This window comes from Dromiciops gliroides, chromosome 1 (genome assembly GCF_019393635.1).
Source record: "Dromiciops gliroides isolate mDroGli1 chromosome 1, mDroGli1.pri, whole genome shotgun sequence".
In the NCBI taxonomy this organism is placed as follows: domain Eukaryota; kingdom Metazoa; phylum Chordata; class Mammalia; order Microbiotheria; family Microbiotheriidae; genus Dromiciops; species Dromiciops gliroides.
The window spans coordinates 194,540,052-194,561,876 of NC_057861.1; the positions used below are offsets into that span (position 1 = coordinate 194,540,052).

The following is a 21,825-nucleotide window of genomic DNA, read 5'->3' on the forward strand; positions in this document are numbered from 1 at the left end:
GTTTGGGATATGGGATTGGGAAAGCCTGGGTTCAAATCCCACTTCAGATAGTTACTATTTGTGTGATTCTAGACAAGTCATTTCAACTTTCTAAGCCTTATTTCCTTATCTGAAAAATGAAGACATTGGACCAATTGGTCTCTGTGCTACTTTCCAATTCTATGATCCCGTGCTCCATTAAAGTATAACACAGAAATTCAACTCTTGTGATATGATAGTACATAGCATAAAATAATTATATTAGAACCCTAATATGTTTTGGCCTTTGTCTAAATGGAAGCAAATGAATGTACTCATTTTCTTAGGAGGTGCGGAGTTTCTTAAGACAGAAGCTGAATTTGTTAAACATGTTGAAGAGGTTTTTGTTCTCCAAGAAGTGGTTGGAAGCTTTAGCATTCCATGAGTCATTGTGTAGACCTTTATCCTCTGCCTATAACCATAGACAGATATCCTCTACCTTAAAAAATCCCCTGGGGCAGCTAGGTGGCACAGTGGATAGAGCACCGGCCCTGGAGTCAGGAGTACCTGAGTTCAAATGCGGCCTCAGACGCTTAACACTTACTAGCTGTGTGACCCTGGGCAAGTCACTTAACCCCAATTGCCTCACTTAAAAAAAAAAATCCCCTGACTTTGCTACTACTCAGGCTATCCTATATCTCTCTTTTCTTTCACTATTTAACTTCTAGTTATCCACCCTTGAAACCTTCATGTCAACTTATATTCTCCCCTCTCTCCTACCTCCTCTCATTCTATCAATTATTAAATTCTGTCAATCCTTTTGCAACAATTTCTTATAATTCTCTCTCCTCCCCATACTACTCCAGACCCTCATCTCCTCCTCCATGGAATGCTGTAATAGATTTCTACCCACTTTGCTTCCCTCTAGTTTCTTCTTTCTCCAATCTACCTATCACACAGTTGCCAAATTAATTTTCCTGATCCTATTACTTCCCTCTTTAAAATCTTTATTACCTATGGGATAAAATGCTAAATCTGGCTTCTAATACCCTTTACAATATGGTGACAATCTACCCTCTTAGGGACATTTTTGCACTGCTTACCTTTATGAATGTCATGTTCCATTCAAAAGACTACTAAGTATTGCTGATCTTCTCAGTTCTTGATTAATTCATTCATTGATCATCTTATTCTCATTTGCCTTTGGGTAATCATAGAGGCTGTCCTACATGCCTACAAAGAACTTCCTCTATATCTTTGCCTATGTAAAACCATCTCTTCTTTCTTTCTTTCTTTCTTTCTTTCTTTCTTTCTTTCTTTCTTTCTTTCTTTCTTTCTTTCTTTCTTTCTTTCTTTCTTTCTTTCTTTCTTCCTTTCTTCCTTCCTTCCTTCCTTCCTTCCTTCCTTCCTTCCTTCCTTCCTTCCTTCCTTCCTTCCTTCCTTCCTTCCTTCCTTCCTTCCTTCCTTCCTTTCTTTCTTTTTGATATGGAACTCTTCACGAATTTACATGTCATCCTTGCACAGGGGCCATGCTAATCTTCTCTGTATTGTTCCAATTTTAATATATGTGCTGCTGAAGCAAGCACAATCCATCTCTTTCATAGAGAAAATATCAGTGGAGCTGGGCCTGAAAGGAAGAGATGTATTTCAGTGATCAGAGAAGAAGGGCAAGTGTTTTCTAAGCATAGGTTACAGCTTTCATGAATAGCCAAGGGCAGATGAATGCAGGACAAAGAAATATATCCATTGTTGCTAGTAATTTATGCATTTTTTCATCACATTCTACCCAGAAAAACATTTATTTGTATACACAGTTTACCCCCAACTTCAGATTGTAAGCTCCTGGAGGACAGGAACAAAATCTTTTTTTATCTTAATATTACTAGTACCTAGCACAATGCCTTATGCATATTCAGTGCTGAATATTTAATTGAATTGAGCAAACATTTCTGTAGCTTGCCTTTTCTATTTGGTTCAACAAACATTTATTGATTACCTTCTGTATATAAATGTAGTAACTTCACCATGGAGTTAGTCAGTCTTTCAACCCAGTATAATGATGTTACCATATCATTTACGCTATTCCAGGTAAAACCATTTCCTCCAAGCTAATATCTTTTGAAGACCTCACCTACTTCACTGTTCAGAAGTAAGGACAAAGACATGGCTTCAGTACTCTTTACTGGTATGCCCTTAGTCAGCTTATTCATTGTTCTTCAGAATGCCATGGCTCTTTGGCCATGCTTCCTTGGTGTGTCTTGATGCCCCAGGCTTCTCTATGTTCAACATAACCAATCTGCTTCAACAAAACTCTGTTTCAAACTTTTGATTGACATAGAAAATAGACATCAACACATTTACAGTCCTTTTGAGGGATCATCTAAAGCAGGGCTTCTTAAATTTTTTTTCCACTCATGACCCCTTTTCACCCAAGAAATTTTTACACGACCCCAGGTATATACGTATATAAAATAGGTATAGATAACCTTTTTCTGTTGCCAAATTTTTCACAACCCCCATATTCAGTTATGCTAGTTGTGACCCCTAGTTTAAGAAGATAGGATCTAAAGGAAGTAGACCCTTCAACATGAGAGAGAATTCATGTAGGCAAACCAAAGGCAGTTTACAAAATCAAAGGTGATGAGATTGGCCTTTGCTCTTCAACACCTCTCAGATCTGGACCCTTCTTTCTACTCCTATAATCAGTCATCAACTCAGTTTAGGCTTTCTTTGACTAGACTATTCTGACAGTCTCCAAACTAATCTCTATGTGCCCAATCATTCCCCTTTATAATCCTTGTCACAGAGCTGTCACAATAATCTTTTTCAGGTGCAAGTAGGATAATCCCTTGCTTACAAACTTTCTGTGGTTTCCCAATGTGTCTAGGAAAAAATACAAATATAGCCTTGGCACAACTGGACTCTAACTTACTTTTTCAGGTTTAGTTTATCTTATTTCCTTTCCAGCACTTTATTTTCCAGACAAACAGGACTAAGAACTGTTTTCCAGACTCGACATGCCACCTACATTTGCTCAGACCATCATCTATATGTGAAATTCATACCTTCATCCTCCCCATTCTTCATTATGCTTCTGTTTCTTCAAGGCTCGATTCATGTGCTCCTGACTTGATAAAGCTTCCCTTGTTCTTCCCCCAGCCCTCAACTGAAATGATTCTCCTCCTTAAATTTTCTCAATCAGCTGCATGGTCGGAATCTGTCCTTTTCCCATATCAAGGTCTCTCATTTTATAATTATCTATATTCATCTACTCTCTCTACTGCCTCTCTGTACAATGCAAGTGTGTGAAGGCAAAAACTGTGTCATTATTTATCTATGTATTAACAGTAACTTGTACCAAAGCAGGGACAATAAATGTTTGTTGAATTGAATTAAAATGCATTCCCTGAGAAGGTAGAGCTCAATAGTGTGTTGTGTGGGGTTCTAGATAGTATTAGAAGCCCCTATTTGAAAAGAGAAAGAATATATTGGCAATATAACCTCAGGAACTCCTGATAATTCCTCATTTCACTGTAAGACATTAAATAAAAACATAAACCCTAAGATCATAATAGAAGACCCATTCATCCAAAATATAAGCTCAAACAAAACTAAAAGGAACACAGGTAAGTCAAGGGAAGAGAACATTCAAAAAATAGCACATTTATATGTGTCTCCCAGTTACTTAACAAGGACTCATCAGTGATCAGATTAAATACACAGGACTGAAGGGAAGAACATTTCCTTTTCAATTTGAATTTGGTTGTATACTTTAATGTCAGTCAATAAATATTTATTAAATGCCAACTATGTGTCAGACACTGTGCTAAGTGCTGAGGATGCAAGAGGTGGCAAAGAATAATCCCTGCCCTTGAGGAGGTTACAATCTAATGGATTATAGATTATAGATCTGATTCACTGCACAACCAGTTTGGATTGCTTAATCCCCAAAAGCAGGTCAACTGTACTCCAGGTCCTCAAACCAATATAATCCCTTTTTTCAATATCCTACTGATTTGTGAACCCACAGATGCAGGAACATATCACCATTTATCCATGTCTTTTCATCTTGTGCAAATCAAATACATGCCATCCTAAATGTTCTGCACAGCAGCCCCACCTAACAGGATGAAGGCCTTTCTTCAACTTTCTTGACATTATATAGAGTTCGGTGGGGCATCTGAACTATCCATTGGCCATCCCTTACTCATGCCACAGGACTGAACTTGTTTATTTTCAAGACATACATCTCTTGATATTATTCATTACACCATTTCTCCTGTTCAATCTTTTATTGGTACCATGCTGCAGACTACTCACATCCATGATGTATCCTATTTTCCTTTGGCTGTCTGGCACCTATGATTCTTCTAAGATAATGGTAATTCATGAGTAAAAATGAAACATCACTACTGGAAGAACAAGGATAGTAAATATAGGTATTAAAATATGGGCCTCTGTAGAAAAACTTAGGAACATTACATTATTTCACAAAGGCAATTTCACCCATTCTTCTGCTCTTGTTCATGTTTGGTCCCAGTTCATTATGTATGAACAATATCTGTCCAAGATATATATGTTGATAGACCAGCTCTAACTGCATAGAATAGTGTGGACAATAAGCATTCCTCATCCATGTGCTTTTCTCTGTTGTAGATAGTAATGCCAAAGCCTTTTGATTACTTATGGAGCCCACTTAGAAGACTGGAATGTTCTAGGACTTGATATGTTTAGCAAAATGTCATCTACAGACAGGAGCATATGGAGGACCTTACCATCTCCTGGAAAAAGCCTCTCTCTACAGGATATCATCCAAGACTGTGGTAAATACCTGTGGTGAAGATTTGCATCCCTATTTAAGTGCTTCCCTTGATATTAATGAACAGTAATTGAACAAAGTCATTTATAGTGTTATACCTTTCAGGAATTTTTTATGATTTTGACACGAGCAACATCTTTTTGAAGGGGAGTTTACATGCATTTACTGAATCAAATGCTATTCTGTAGTCAACAAATAGTAAATACAGGTAGATCTCTACACCTTTTAGTTAATTGTGTGACATTAAAAGTGTGATGTCAAGGGGCAGATAGGTGGCAGAGTGGATAGAGCACCGGCCCTGGATTCAGGAGCACCTGAGTTCAAATCCTGGCTCAGATACTTGATACTTACTAGCTATGTAACCCTGGGCAAGCCACTTAACCCTCATTGCCTGCAAAAAAAAAAAAAGTGTGATATTTTATAGAATAATGTTTGTGAAATCCTGCATGTTCCCTTCTCAAAGACACTCTAATGCATGAGTGTATATTTATCACTATAATGTTGTAGAGATGGAAAAGTAGGCATATGGGTTATAATTTACTGATATTTTCTTGCTCATCTACTTTTTATTCACATTGAGGGCCAGTTTCCACACCAAGACGTTGGTATCTTCCACTCTTTCAGTTAGCTTGAGAATCAGTCTCTTGAGTGCAGTATCTCAGGGCCCTGTCTTTGACTATTTAATAAATAAATGATTGACTATGTATATATCTATATCAATATATGCTAATCAATGCCATTACTGTAGAGTAAATCAAAAATAGCCTTAACAAGAAAATTGTTATGCTACGGGATATATCATACCACAGAAATTGATAAATATGGACTAATTAAAAGCTTTTCCAAAGAATATAAAACATAAAACTGTACTAAGGAATTTAAGCAAAGGAGGAAATCATCAATTAGGATAGAATAAACCTTATGTTAAGTATTCATGCCCAGAGTTCTGTGGTTCAGAGGCTGCTTTTAATTTTTAGACCCCGCACTTGGGGCTGCTTCTGTCTCTAGTAATCTCCTATTCAGACATTATTCATAACTGTTATCATTACCAGCTATCCATTTTCTCTTAAATGTGAAGCAATTATGATTTCTGCATAATGTTAGATATATTAAATATAATTAGACTGGCTCAAATAAATTTCAATAGAACTATCACTAAAAGTTTCCATCTTGAGATATTGGGGGAGGGGGAACATATACAATGATATATTTATTCTAAATTGATTGGTTTAGATTTAGCATATATTTGTCAATTTGGAGTTGAAAATAAATCATCTTTATAACTAACTTTCAATGCTGTAGATATTTATAATTTTATATTATTCATTAGAGGGTTATTTCCATAAATATTTTTAAAGCTTCAGTGATTATGAATGTCTTACATATTAAAAAGACTGTATAACCCAAAGTGCCTGAATATAAGAGGATAGATAGAGATAGAGCTGGAAGGAAACTCATGTTCCATCTAGTCCAACCCCCTCATTTTACAGATAAGGAAATTGAGACCCAAGGATATTAAGTCACTTGCTCAAGATCAAAAGCTTGCAAATGTTCATTCTTTGCATTCATTCAATTGTACATGAATCTTTAGTAGGGACATATAGAGGTATAATATTGGAAATGGACAAATGAGAGCAAATAATATTCATTTTTCACAAAACCATGTATAAAAGAGAAAAATGGGGGCAACATATCTTTGTGTGTGTGTGTGTGTGTGTGTGTGTGTGTGTATGTGTGTATTTGGGTGGGGCAATGATGGCTAAGTCACTTGCCCAGGGTCATACAGCTAGTAAGTGTCAAGTGTCTGAGGCTGGATTTGAACTCAGGTCCTCCTGAATCCAGGGCCAATGCTTTATCCACTGCACCACCTAGCTGCCCCTATATTTCAATACTTTTCAGAAGAATATTTACAAATATGCAAACCAATTTTCATCTAATAGATAACATTATAATGGAATATAGAAAATATTTTGCACATTTGTGAGACAACTTGTAGGGACCTTTTTTTTTTTTTTTTTGCGGGGCAATGGGGGTTAAGTGACTTGCCCAGAGTCACACAGCTAGTAAATGTCAAGTGTCTGAGGCTGGATTTGAACTCAGGTACTCCTGAATCCAGGGCCGGTGTTCTATCCACTGCACCACCTAGAGCTGCCCCAGGGACCAATTTTTAATTGGAGAGTGTTAGCTAAGCGGCTCGCCACAATATTGGGGCAAGGAAGGAGACCAGAGGCCTCCCTCAACACAGAACAGGATTTATTTTAACAAGAACGAACTTAAAAAACAAACAAACAAACAAACACAAACAGGATCAGTAGGATCAAGGGAAAGGAAATAAAATGGGGAAAGGGAAATTATACAACCTGAAAAAATACCACGGCCCAGGAATCATCTGAGAATACACAGCCCTGCTCCTTTCGCCTTCCAGCTTCTAGCTAGAGTGGCCAATTCTCCTCCCCCTTCCCAGTAAACCCCAGCAGTCCCCAACCAATTAGCAGGCCGCTCTGACAGTCACATGACTGCCCTCACTAGGCTTCCAATCATTATAATTTTGCCAGGCTCATGTAGGCGTTGGCGAATGGTGATGATGTGAGGTGCCAGCGCCATGGTGATGTCTACAACCAGTGGGTGGAGCACCATGCCATTTGCAGAGCCCCAGAGGCCAGTGTGTACACCAAGGTTTTTTGTTTTTGTTTTTTTTTAAATTCTAGCCAAAAGATGGGGTCATAAAAACCTCAAATAACAATTAATTCTTTACAAACTTACTCAGAGCCACCTCAACCCACTTTCAAATAAAACAACTTGACAATTATTTTAATATGGTATGGCTTATTTAAGCTGACAAAATAGTCTATAATCAGGTTATCTTCATGTAGTAGAACAAACATTGGTCTTAGAACCAGAAGATCTGGGCTCAAGTTTCAGCCAGCTATACAACTTATTAACTGTATGATGTTAGGCAAGAGACAGGTTTTCGTGGCTTCAGTTTCTTCATTGATGACAGGAAAGTATTGCAGTAGGTAATATTTAAGGTACCTTCCAAGTCTCGTCTTTTCTATGAGGCAGTGTAAATTTCATTCCTACACTCTGGTTTCATATACATTTATAAAGAAAGGAAATGAATTAATCCCCTAGAACAAAAGAACACTTGCATTGAGGGACTTCATTTTAGTCAAGCTAGCTGACTCATCGAGAAAATGAACTTCTTTGGTCTATGACAATGATACCGTTATCTGATTAACAGACACATCAAAGTGTTCTGACTGACAGCTTTCTGATCCTAAGCAACTGGAATGCTGTCAAGTTGATGCCTCAATGTCCATATGTACAGGATCCTGGACCAGATACTCACGTTTGCTTTTCATCCAGCTTTAAAAATGCATTTAGAGGGGCAGCTAGGTGGCGCAGTGGATAGAGCACCGGCCCTGGAGTCAGGAGGACCTGAGTTCAAATCTGACCTCAGACACTTAACACTTACTAGCTGTGTGACCCTGGGCAAGTCACTTAACCCCAATTGCCTCACTAAAATAAAAAATTAAAAAAAAAATGCATTTAGAGAAGACAAAGAAAGTAAATAATGGTAAAACCAACTTCAGAGGAAAATCTTCTACAGTAATGTCTTCAGAAGAATGGCAATATGGAGGAAGTTAAAAAAGCTCCTTACTGACACTTCCATTCCATATCTCTTTCCCCTTTCTCAGAAAAGAACTTAGAAACTACCACGTATAAATGATGACTATTGTCTCACCCTCCCTCCCATTATGAAACTCCAAAGTTTTTGTATTTTGACTTTTGACTCCACTTCCATGTCACAGGATGTCTTCCAGCTCAAAAGCTATGTTGCCATTATCTTATAAAACTACTTTCTCAATGGTTACCTACAATCTATTGAATGTCAAATTCTTTTTTTTTTTCTTTTTGGTTTGTTTGTTTTGCAGGGCAATGAGGGTTAAGTGACTTGCCCAGGGTCACACAGCTAGTAAGTGTCAAGTGTCTGAGGCCGGATCTGAACTCAGGTACTCCTGAATCCAAGGCTGGTACTTTAACCACTGCGCCACCTAGCTGCCCCCCCCCAATATCAAATTCAATAGCCTTTTATTAACCCTTATTTGATTTTTTTTTTTTTTTGAGCACCGAGCCAGCTTTATTCTTTATCATGGACCCCATTGGCGTTCTCGTGGTGCAGCTCCTCCTAGTCGCGCTTCAGGCTCAGCCTCTCAAACAGGTGTTCTCCCAGACCGGGGCTGAGGGTCGGTCTGCACGTGGCACAGGGTGGTCAGGGGGTCGCCGAGGCGCTTCAGCAGCTTTACCTCCTCATCCAGGTAGTGCCTCTCCAGGAAGTCGCAGAGGTGTGGATCCCCTTGTCTGGAGCCCAGGGCATGCAGCTTCGGGAGGGCCTGGTTCAGGCCCTTCTCCAGGCTCAGGGCAGCCTCCGTGGCATCCAACCTGCGGCCCCACTCATCTTGGACAGGTTTCTGCACAGCCTGGAGGAAGATCCGGCCCCCAAGTTGGTTCTGGTGCGGTATAAGGTGCTGGCGCCCTCGTGTTTGTCCTTCGCCGGGTCACAGAAAAAATGCGACACCCTCGGCAAAGCGACTTTGTCCTGGTCGAAATAGAAACCCAGGGACAGGTAGGAGTAGGAAGCCTGCAGGTAGAGGTTGGCCAGGCGGTTGACCGCGGCCTTGGCCTCGGAGAAGTTTTGGCAGATCTTAGAGGTGAAGCTCATGGCACGGATGGCAACGGGAGGAGGAGGGTGGTCCCGGAGCTGTCTGGTCTCGGAGGCCAGGAGCGGATGGTCCCAGGGGCTGGCGGGCTGCAAAAGGAAGAAGATCTAGCGTAAGGGGAGCTGGGGGAACCCCTGGGTCTGTTCCGTCCAAACACTGTTGAAGCAAGAACCAGAGCCAGGAGACGAGGTCTCTGATTTCTTAACAGCATGGTTGGTCACTCCCTTTTCTTGAATACTAATACAGGCCTCAAACATTGCCTAGACCACTACAACAACCCTACTTCAATCTTTCTAGCTGTTTCCATTTTCTCTCCTTGTCAAGTTTCTTCCACAAACTAACAAAATTGCTTAGACCTGACTATATCATTCTCCCACTCAAAATAAAATAAAATAAAACAAAAAACTTAGTAGCTCTATTTTCATCTTTAACCTGACATTTAAAGAGTTGTTACTTACCTTTCAAATTCAGTTATTATGTCTGTATTCTAGTCAAATTAAATCGTCATTCATTCCTCATATATGACCTCAAATATTCCTAATACACGACTTCACCTTTTACATTTCTTGAGTTTCCTTCAAAGCACAGTTCTTACATCACTTCCTCTACAAGATCTTTGCTGATTCCCTCAGCTGTTAGTTAGTAGGGTCTCTCTCATGAAATAACTGTATTGTTTTGCATATATCTGATGTGTACTTTCCTGTCCACCTATGGCATCTCTGCAGTGGTTTGTAAACCCACTGAGGACAGGGAATTTTTTAGTTTTAGATTTTTGTCTTTGCAGCTCCTATGCTGAGAAGAGCGTCTTGAATATTGTAAAGACTGGTTGTTGAACTTAATTAACTTGTATTTGGGGTTGTGAGACTAGTTGTCTCTCAGCCAGTGATGGGCAAATGAGGTGTCATGAAGACAGACAAATACCAGTCAAATTCAATCATCTTCGTGGGCTGTTATCAACGCTAACATTTAATAGAGTTGACTTGTGATTTTTTTATCTGATGTTGAAATCAGATGTTGGGTTGAGTAGTAATTAAGATAATGTAACAAACCTAACAATCATTAAGGAAAAAAAAATCTAAACACTGGATTGGCACTGTTGGTTATGGGATGTGTCTACTTAACTGGATTGGAGAAACTAGGAGACTAATGTTGGTGTAACTTCCATCTTCATAATTACTTGATGTCCTTTTAAGGACTTAGATCTTAGTACAGGTGACTTCCAGTTATAATACTTAACAAACTTCCACTAAAAAGTGACTTCAGTCCAAACTCAAATTTAGCCTTCGCTATAATTGCTGACATTTACATAGCACTTTAAAATTTCCAAAGTTCCTTATAGTATCTCCTTACAATAATACTGTGAGTTGGTAATATTATTATACTCGTTTTACATATGAGGAAACTAAGGTTCAAAGAGGACAAGTAATTTGCCTTATTTGGGTCACAGAGTCAGTAATGGTCTGAGGCAGAATTCAAACCCAATTCTTCTGAATTCCAAATCCAATGCTCCTTCCACTATACCATGATGCCTCTTTCACAGAACTGAAGGAATAAATTAATGAGACTACTGTAGTAATTGCTTATTGGTGGTGTCATAAGCAGGGCTGGAAGATTTGCTCACTGCAAATCTCAAGTGAATGAGAGTAACATGAAGAGCAAGGACTTTTTGGTTTAGAATATAAAAGTAAAACCAAGATAATTTGCCCTATAGTCTTTAACACGCTGAAATTCTGTGAATTCTTCTCTTTCCTGGTGAATGAATGGTATGGTTATTAAAGTCAATGGAAAAAGAAAATACATTAATCATCTCTCTCCTTCTCTCTCTCACATATATATATGTACATATATGCAAATATAGATACACATATATATATATATATAAATCCCACTCCACATTTTTTAAAAAGTAACAAATTATAATAAGATCATAGGATCATGGGTTTAGAACAAGAAGGCAAAATAATGTTTGACTTTTCCAGCCCCTTCATTTTATACTTGCAGAAACTGAATCCAAGAAAAGACATATGACTTGCTCAAAGTCACACAGTTATCAAGAGGCAGAATTTAAACCCAAGATCCTTATCTCCAAATCTGACACTTTTGCCTCCCAACAGTTTTACCCTGACATATACTAATGGCAAAAAGGTAGAAATATTGTTTATTCTTAAATTTCGTGGACTTGTAGAGTAAATTCCTCACCCAATTTAAACAAGTTGCATAGTTTTTGCTACCTTAAAAAAAAAAGGTAAATGTGAACCTTATGACAAGTACTTTTGGGAAATTGTGTGTGCATTTAATTATTATTGATTTGTGAAAGTTTTCAATTCTGACTATGCTTTAACTCCCACCCTCTCCATATTATTCACATTTATCAGTTCTATTGCTTTGATACTTGGAAAGAACAATGCCTTCATCAACAATGCATGTTGCAGCTGTTAAAAGATGGTCTTCAGGAGTTGCTAAGTCCCACAAAAATTTGGTAACTTCTGGTCTTATCATATGTCTAAACCTATGGACCAACTCTTAAAATGTAGACAAAAAGTTCACTGCTACAATCAAAACTGGAACCTTACCAGGTCAGTAAGAACCATGAGAAGCTGTGCTCCATTAGGACAGCCTCGTAAAACCTAGAGTCTTCTCCATGTCATCATAATACATGTAAGAAGCATTCTGAAACTGTTGCTATTGAATTCAAAATGGTAATGAGACCATAGAAGGTAATGTGGAATGTATGTTTTTCATATTTGAGGTATATGTATATTATGAGCTATTAATAATGAACATATTTTATTTTGAGTTTGTTTGGATGTCAAGGCTCACTGAGCCAAAGGCCAAGGTCTCATATATACATTGTGTCTTCCATATCATAAAGAATAGTTATACCATACCCCACATTTAGCACTTTGTAGAAAAATATTTAAACAAACTACTCATTCAAAGTTATTGCACTCTCCTTGCTATAAAGGAGGTGGGGGTGGGAATGTCACAAGAAGAAAATTGTGCTTCTATACGAAGACTTTTAATTTTCAACTGGACCCTCTCATAGCCTCAAAACTGAAAATCTTTTCAATTTGGAAGACTGGCAAATATGAATATGCCACAGTTGTAGAGGGATTCATTTGTACTTTGGAGTCCACAGAGTCTGTACATCTGTAAAGATTTATGGTACTTAAGAGATGATTGTACAAGACATATGGTTTAATCATGGTGCATTTAAGCCTTTTCTTATCTGCTTAGGAATTCATTTTTTTTCTTTCTCTAATTTAAGGCATAGTTTTACTTTTGTTAAAAATATTTATACATATATAAATATACATACATATATCTCTACATAAGTACATATGTATTTGATACTTTAGTATAAAGGGATATGTGGATAAGACTGAAGCAATACAATTCATTCATTTACCAAAAATAATTAAAACAGCATAAGCTCAAAGTGCTCCAAATAAAGAGTGAGCATTAATCTGTATTTTGGGCTGCATTTTTGAACATAAGAATATATGGTTGGATTTTACATTGATTTTCATTTATAGCCCAGTAATCCTAAGAGGAAGATAATGAGCATTAAAGAAGAAGTTTGTGATTTATATCTTGGCATTAATATATTTATGTTACTAAAGCTATCTCCTAACTGAGACTTATGTCCCTTGATCTATGTCCCAATAATGGACACAGACATCTGATTGTTAGAGGAGGCAAAAAGTAAGTGAAGTTAAATGAACCCAGATAAAACTTGCAAACTGCAACTACTGAAAGCACTTCCATAGAAGTAGGATTAATTAGTGAATTATGTGGTGATGAGAAACAGAGAGGAAACTTTAAAGTGTTGATTTCTATAAGAATGAAATAAATTTTCAGATTATTTTCTTCATATGGAAAAAAGTGTTATATACCAACTTAACACCATGCCTCATAAAACATAGGGCATTTCCCTTGAAAGAGATAGGGCTGTTAATAAGAAGATATTTACATAAAAATATGACTAACTCTAAAATCATTGACATGCATCACTAATGCATTCAATTTTTCTGAATTAAAATTAGATTAAAAGTATATAAACTTTAACTTTCAATAATCTCCTAATAAATAACCATCCATCATAGTTTGGTTGGCCTTTTGTCCTACTTTAAATACCATTTATAAAATTTATGGTTTTACTCATCATTTACAAATCTATTTGGAGGGTAGTTAGGGGAAAGGAAAAAAAAAATCCAGTCCAGTTAATCCATTTTCAGTGTTGAGTTTGAAGAGTCTTTCATCATTCCAACTGTCATATTGAACTATTTAGCAATGCTTGGGATGATCTGGAGAAAAAGAAATAGTTATTCAATTAAATTCAATTCTGTGCCTTACTTATTATAATTACAGGGCTTTAATGATGATAATAAATCACATTTTACTCTTAAATGCTATTTTTAAAATTTCTGCAAAGTTTATGACATCTTGAAGCAAAATGAGGAAATGTTTCCATTTCATATAAGTCACTGGAAGAATGATCTGCACATTTTAATTCAAAAACAATTTAGAGAAACATATCTAATTAATGTCTAATCTGAGGGTGCCTTGAATGCTTCTTTAAACATGTATTATGTCCTCTGAAGTACTAGGAAAGATTCCACTTATATTTTCTTTACTGTTACATATTTTATTTTAATTTTGTTTATTTTTTAAAGTCCAATTTTATTTTATTTTTGGGTCCCCGTTCTTTCGCTCCCACCTACACTTCCCTCCCATTGAGAAAGCAAGAAAAACAAAAAAACCTATTACAAATTATCTACAGTTCTCTTTAAAAGAATAAAGACATCTATATCCTATATCTATATCTATCTATATATCTATCAACCATCTATCTATGATTTATTTATCTATAACACACATCATTAAAAATTCACTTGTACATCTCTTGAAGGATGATGGTTATTTTTACAACAGAAACCTAAATTCAGCAATATTACCTAAATGTATTTGCAAGTGTATAAATGTCACAGCATGGCATAATTTATAATAATGATGATAATGATGTAATAATAATAATAAATAATAACTATATAGTGCAATGACGTTTGCAAAGAACATTATCTCATTTGTTCCCCATACTAAATATATAAGGGAGGTGCTATTATTTTCACTATTTTTCAGATGAGGAAAATGAGGCTGAGGAAGGTTAAGCAATTTGACCAGAATTTTACATGGTTATAGTAGCAAATCAAGTTTTCCTAAATCCAATTTCAGCATTCTGCCCACTATACGACAGTGAGGCAACCTTGGAGTCAGGAAAATATGTATTCAAATCTAGCGTTTGTGAATGCTAGTTTCATAACTATGGGCAAGTCACACAACTTTTTAGTACCCTAGGTGGTTCTCAAAGACCATAAGGTAATAGAAGAGTCATCAATAAATAATGGTGTAGGAAATCTCTACATGAGTTCCAAACAATAATGAAATCATATGTCTGGGAAGGAATAAATGAATTTATAAATGAATTAATGAATGAAATAATGAATTACTTGTTGGCATTAACTTGTTCATTCACGCACCTATTTGAATATCTGTCAAAGCAATGACTTGTCTGGTCTTCCATTTTCTTTACTCCATTCACCATTGTATGTAACTCTTTGTCTGGTGTTCATAAACAAGAATCTTGAAGATAAGTCAGATAATGGAACAGAGTTTAATCAAAATCTGCCCCTGAGATCACTCAGTGAGCAGAGCTCCAGAATAGGATCAGATTAGTACTTATGAAGATTTGGACAGCCAGCAGTGTCTCTACTCTTACATTGTCTTGAATATTTAGAACCATAAAGGACCTTAAAGTTATGCAATCTCAGATCATCCAGCTTCTTTAACTCCAAATCCAGATCTTTTTCCTCATCGTCCCATGCTACCAAAATAGACCTGTTTTGGAGTGTTTTCATATTTGATAGGAGTTTTGTGGAAAGGATAAGGAATAATCATTATTTAATTTTCATGTTTAATATGGTAGAATATGGGAATTATATCAAGATACAGGGCTATATGCTTCTGCCAGAAGAATATATTATCATCCCATAGTACTTAATAGAACTTGACACATACATTAGGTCACAGAATTAAGGAAGCCTAAGCTATCTTTCAGGACATATAGTCTTAATATATATTATATGCATTTAGGTTCCATGAATCTTGCCTTGGGAGCCACAGAGAAACATATAGCAACTATTCTATTTAACATTGATGTATAATGGAAATGCCCTTGGATCAAAGTGAATAGACCCTACTTTAAGTTACATGTTAGTCACTCAATGGCTGTATAACTATGAGCAAATCAATCCCACAAGAACTTATTATTTAGTTATTAATCAATTTACTTATTGACCAATAAATTGAGTTAGGTCTTAAGAGTAAAAACAAATCCTAAAGCCAAAACCTTCACTGAATCTAAAACCAGATATTTACATGAAAATCCACAGCAATAACATAGCTCATATAAATATGTATATTACTTGAAAGTTTGCAAAAGAGAGCTGTCTATACCTAAGAATAACGGAGTTCATGCCAATATCAAGGGGGATGAGAAATGGCTTCCCATAGGAGGTGGGTATTTGAACTTTGGATGGTGATTTTATAAGAGGGAGTTGCCACAGGGGACAGCCTATACAAGATTATAGACATGGAGGTCAAATTTGTAGAAGAGGAAATAGTCCAATTTGAATGCATTGTGTCAGGTGAAGTCATAAATTAATTTGACCTCTCTTATCTATCTTTTCATTATTCTTTCATAATTATCTCCTTCACACATTGTCCATTCAAGTCAAAATGGCCCATCCGATGCCAAGCTTCAAATAAGATACTACTCAGATATCATTTCCTATATAAGGCCCTTCCTGATCACTCCTGTTACCTCACTGCCTGCCCTGCCCCCCACCTCATCCCAGTTGTATTTTCTCTCCACCTCAAAGGATTAAAGAAAGTAAGAAGAAGGCGACTAAACTTTATGAGTAAATAGAGGGAAGTTGTTAAACACTTATACCCCCTACACAGCAAGTAAATGTGTCATTTGACAAAATTCTGAATTATCAAAATAATTTATAATTTCTTGTCCAGCTATTAAGGTTTTCAATAAGTTGTTCAAATGTGTAAACTATGAAAGGAAGGAAATATTTGGAATATCTATTGGTTTATGAAAGTGAATGAGACTGCTAGAAAAATATAGGAATTTAAAGGGAAATTAAAGGGTTTTTCTATAGAATGAAAATTAATCTATAGAAAGTAAATTGGAGGGGCAGCTAGGTGGTACAGTGGATAAAGCACTGGCCCTGGCTTCAGGAGGACCTGAGTTCAAATCTGGTCTCAAACACTTGACACTAGCTGTGTGAGTCTAGGCAAATCACTTAACCCTCATTGCTCCGCTTCCAAAAAAAAGTGAATTGGAAAGTTTACACATTCAGGTAAATATATACAAAGTAAATGGCAAATCCTGCTATATGAATGTAATGGAATATTATTGTGCTTTAAGAAATGATGAGCAGGCAAATTTCAGAAAAAACCTAGAAAGATTTACATGAACTGATGCTGAATGAATTGAGCAGAACCAGAAGAACATTGTACACAGTAACAGCAACATTGTATGATGATCAACTGTAATAAAATTACTTTCTTCTCAGCAAGAAAATGATCCAAGACAATTACAAAAGACTTATGATGGGAAATGCTCTCCACATCCATTAATGTAGAAGCTGCTAAATCTTGTGTTATCCTGACTGTGGCTCCACAATACTATGTTTTTGTTTCTTTGTTTTTTTCCAGCTGCAATATTTTCTCCTTGACCTAAGAGCTCTGGAATTTGACTATAATATTCCTGGGGTTTTTATTTTGGGATCTCTTTCAAGAGGTGATGGGTGGATTCTTTCCATTTCTATTTTACCTTCGGGTTCTTGAATATCAGGGCAATTTTTCCTGATAATTTCTTGGAAGATGATGTCTGGGCTCTTTTTTTGATCATGGCTTTCAAGTAGTCCAATAATTTTCTTTTTTTTTCTTTTTTTTTTTTGGTGAGGCAATTGGGGTTAAGTGACTTGCCCAGGGTCACACAGCTAGTAAGTGTGTAGAGTGTCTGAGGCTGGATTTGAACTCAGGTCCTCCTGAATCCAGGGCCAGTGCTCTATCCACTGTGCCACCTAGCTGCCCCTAGTCCAATAATTTTCAAACGATCTCTCCTGGCTCTATTTTCCAAGTCAGTTGTTTTTCCAATGAGATGTTTCATGATGCCTTCTATTTTTTCATTCTTTTGGTTTTGATTTTATTGTTTCTTGATTTCTCATAAAGTCATTTGCTTTCATTTGCTCAAACCTATTTTTTTTGTGGGGGGGGGCAGGACAATGAGGGTTAAGTGACTTGTCCAGGGTCACACAGCTAGTAAGTGTCAAGTGTTTGAGGCTGGATTTGAACTCAGATCATCCCAACTTCAGGGTCAGTGCTTTATTCACTGTCCCACCTAGCTGCTCCACAATCCCAATTTTTAAGGAGTTATTTTCTTCAGTGAGCTTTTCTACCTCATTTTCCATTGGGCCAATTTGGCTTTTCAAGGTATTCTTTTCTTCACTGGTTTTTTGTACCTGTTTTATCATTTGGCCTAGTCAGGTTTTTCAGGTGTTTTTTTTTTTTTTTTTTTTTAGCATTTTTTGTGTCTCCTTTACCAAGCTATTGATTTTTTTTTCATGATTTTCTTGCATCACTATAATTTCTCTTCCCATTTTTTCTTCTAACTTTCTTAATTTATTTTCAAAGTCCTTTGGGAACACTTCCATAGCCTGAGGCCAATTAATATTTTTCGTGGAAGCTTTGGTTGTAGGAGCTTTGACTTTGTTATCTCCTTCTGAGGGTGTATTTTGATCTTCTTTGTCACCATAGTAACTCTCTATGGTCAGAAATTTTTCTTTTGTTTGCTCATTTTCCCAACCTATTTCTTGACATTTTACTCTTTATTAAAGTGGGGAAACTGCTTCCAGAGTAGAGCGTATACTCTTTCAAGCTTCCAAGAGTTTGTGCAGCTCTTTTCAGAGGAACTTCTAGGGATTTATAAGTTTTCACTTATAAGGTGTCACTGCAGTATGGCAAAACTTTCCTGATGACCTTCTAAGTTGTCTTTAGCTAGAAAATTATTTCACCCTGTCCTTTGTTTTTTTTTGTTTTTTTTTTGTTTTTATTTTTTGAGAGGCAATGGGGATTAAGTGACTTGCCCAGGGTCACGCAGCTAGTAAGTGTTAAGTGTCTGAGGCCAGCTTTGAACTCAGGTTCTCCTGAATCCAGGGCCAATGCTTTATCCACTGCACCACTTAGCTGCCCCCCACCCTGTCCTTTGTGGGTTCTGCTGCTCCAGGAATTGTCTTATAGCATTATTTGTAGGGGCCACTGTCTTTCCTCTGCTATCTTTGTTCTCCACATCCAGGAAAAACAAAAACAAAAACAAAAACCTAGAGGCTGAATGCAGAAGGAAGCATACTATTTTCACTTTTTAGGGGATTTTTTGTTTCTTCTTTCTTGTGGTTTTCTCCTTTTGTTCTGATTTCTTCTTTCACAACATTACTAATGTGGAAATGTGTTTAACATGATTGTACATATACAACCAATATCAAATCGCTTGCTGTCTTGCAGAGGGAAGGAAGGAAGGGAAAATATCTGGAACTCAAAATCTTACAAAAATTAATGCTGGGATAAAGCACCAGCCCTGGATTCAGGAGGACCTGAGTTCAAATCCAGCCTGAGACACTTGATACTTACCAGCTGTGTGACCTTGGGCAAGTCACAACCCTCATTGCCCCACAAAAAAATAAATGAATGGTGAAAAATAGATTTACATGTAATTGGAAAAATAAATAAAATACTATTAAAGGAAAACAAACAAAAAGCAAATCCAAATTATTTGAGACAGTATCCAAATTCACCAGACAATTGTTTAATTCTTGGCCACATAGCATAGGCATTCTCAGGCTGATTTCTTTTAACCATTATGTGCCATGAGTAATGTGCTATAGGGGCAAAGCATGTTTTGTTTTTTGTTTTTTTCTCTCTCTCTCTGTGTTTCTGTCTCTGTCTCTCTGTCTCTATTTCTATCTCTCTTTGTCTCTGCCTGTCTCTATGTCTGTGTCTGTCTCTTGGTCTGTCTCCTTGTCTCTGTCTCTCTTTGTCTCTTTGTTTCTGTCTCTCTTTTTCTCCCTCTCTCTCTCATCCATACATGTGATTTTACCCACACCAAGTATAGCCTGTTCATATAGTATGGCCTGAAAGCAGAACCAGAGTCAAGATTTTGCCAGACATTTATTTGAATTCTTACATACTGAGAAAGAAAAATAGGCAATTTTACAGCAGTGAAGGTCTATAGGAAATGAAAATAGAGATCAGTTCAGGTTACTTTAAATAACAAGCTGGATTATAAACCTACTGTAGTGTCTTCTTTAGCTAAATCACAGTTTATCATACTTACATTTTCTTAAGTGCTTTCACTATTGACCAATTGCTTTCAAACTTACTTTATTGGAATACTGCTTTTTAATTAGATTGCCTTCTGGTACCAGACAGCCACAGCTTTCATTAATAACGAGTGCCCTCATGGTCATAGAAGAGGTTACCTTTAACTTAAAACACACACACACACACATACATACACACACACATACATACACACACACACACACACAACTTCATGTACTCTCTATCACCAGAGACAGACAAGACACTTTCAGTTTCTCCTTGATGTGTATGTATGTCCACCTCATCAATTAGAAACAAATAGCCTAGAAAAGATGTACTCTTAACATCTGAATAAATAATGGAGATGGATAAATGAAATTTACTAAATCAAGATGAAATACATTTGTGAGGCTCTGTCAACCATGCTTTCAAATGTTGGACAGAAATTAAATGAATCACCTCCTGGCAATTGGAGGTCAAAGGTCTGAAGTGGAATCTGCTGACACTTAGGTTAAAGACATCTTTAAGTATGATGGAACAGGAAGATCTTGGCACCATTTTGCATTTGCTTAATCTTGTATTCTTATCTGAATACTAAACCTTGAATATTTACATTTTTCTTGAAAAATTACTTGAAAAGTATTATATTTGGGGGCAGCTAGGTGGCACAGTTGATAAAGTACCAGCCCTGGATTCAGGATGATATGAGTTCAAATCCAGCCTCAGACACTTGACACTTACGAGCTCTGTGACCCTGGGCAAGTCACTTAACCCTCATTGGCTCACACACACACACACACACAAAAAGTATTATATTCATTGAATCTTTAAAGATAATCTGATAAGATAAATGACTAGTTCCAGAAGTATTTGGGTACTGGGGAAAGCATTTCTGACTCCCCTGGACTTGTTACATTTTGAATTTCTCTTCCCTTTAAGAACTAACAAAATGATCTGTTTCTGATTTTTTTTATAATTTAGATTTATCTAAAATGAACTTTTATTAGATGTAAAAAAATGATATAACAAGTTTGACACAACAAATGACTTACTTTAGAAGTTTGGAAGGAAGTTCTTGCCTTTCAGTTTGGATGAACAATGATTCAATTTCTGAATGTGTGGCTATTTGGTCAGTCAGTGAACATAGACCTTGAGATACAAATTAAATTGTTTTGCATTTAGATTGGCATCTCCTGACCAACCATGTTCCCCGAATCCAAATTTCTTACCTCTAATGGCCAGATGTATAGCTCTATTCTGATATTCAACTGAATTTTTTAAAATAATAAGCCTAATTCTAATTGTCCTATTTCCATTGATGTTGCCATCATTCTGCTAATGGTGTTGCCAGTCATTTAGGCATGAAACCTGAACCATCTTTGCCTTTTACCTTTCCTGCACCCCTAATACCTTATCTCTTGTCTGGTCCTATTGATTCCACTTCTATATCATTTTTCCATTCTGGCCCTCCTCTTTTCCTTTAATGCCCACTAATTTGCATTAAGCCCACATTGTCTCTGACCTCTTCCATTATAAAAAGTATTGTTACAGGTCTCCTTGTTTCTATTTTCTTCCTTTTCCCATCTAATTTTTATGCTATTTGTCAAAGGAACTTTTCTAATAATTAGTCTTTCTCAAAACATCCCATTCCTATCCAAAAATCTTTTATGGCTCTCCATTACCTGAATGATAAAATAAGAAATCATTTTAGAGTTCAGTCTTCCACAATCTGCCTGCAATCTTCCTCCATAACTCTTGCTCACATTACTCCCCTTCCACATTCTACAGTCTAGGCAGACCATAGAACTTATTGCTTCCTGAACTTTTTCTGTTGTCTTCTTCATTTGTTCATTGAAACAAAACATCTCCCAAATC

The 21,825-nt window shown here is 36.7% G+C and overlaps 1 non-coding gene across 1 annotated transcript; it reads right to left on the minus strand.

Annotated features, from left to right (window-relative positions):
* Positions 1-1,437: 1,437 nt before the first annotated feature.
* On the minus strand, positions 1,438-1,544 carry LOC122737505. The gene has a single exon (XR_006354339.1). It is a non-coding gene; the product is annotated as a U6 spliceosomal RNA (small nuclear RNA).
* Positions 1,545-21,825: the final 20,281 nt, after the last annotated feature.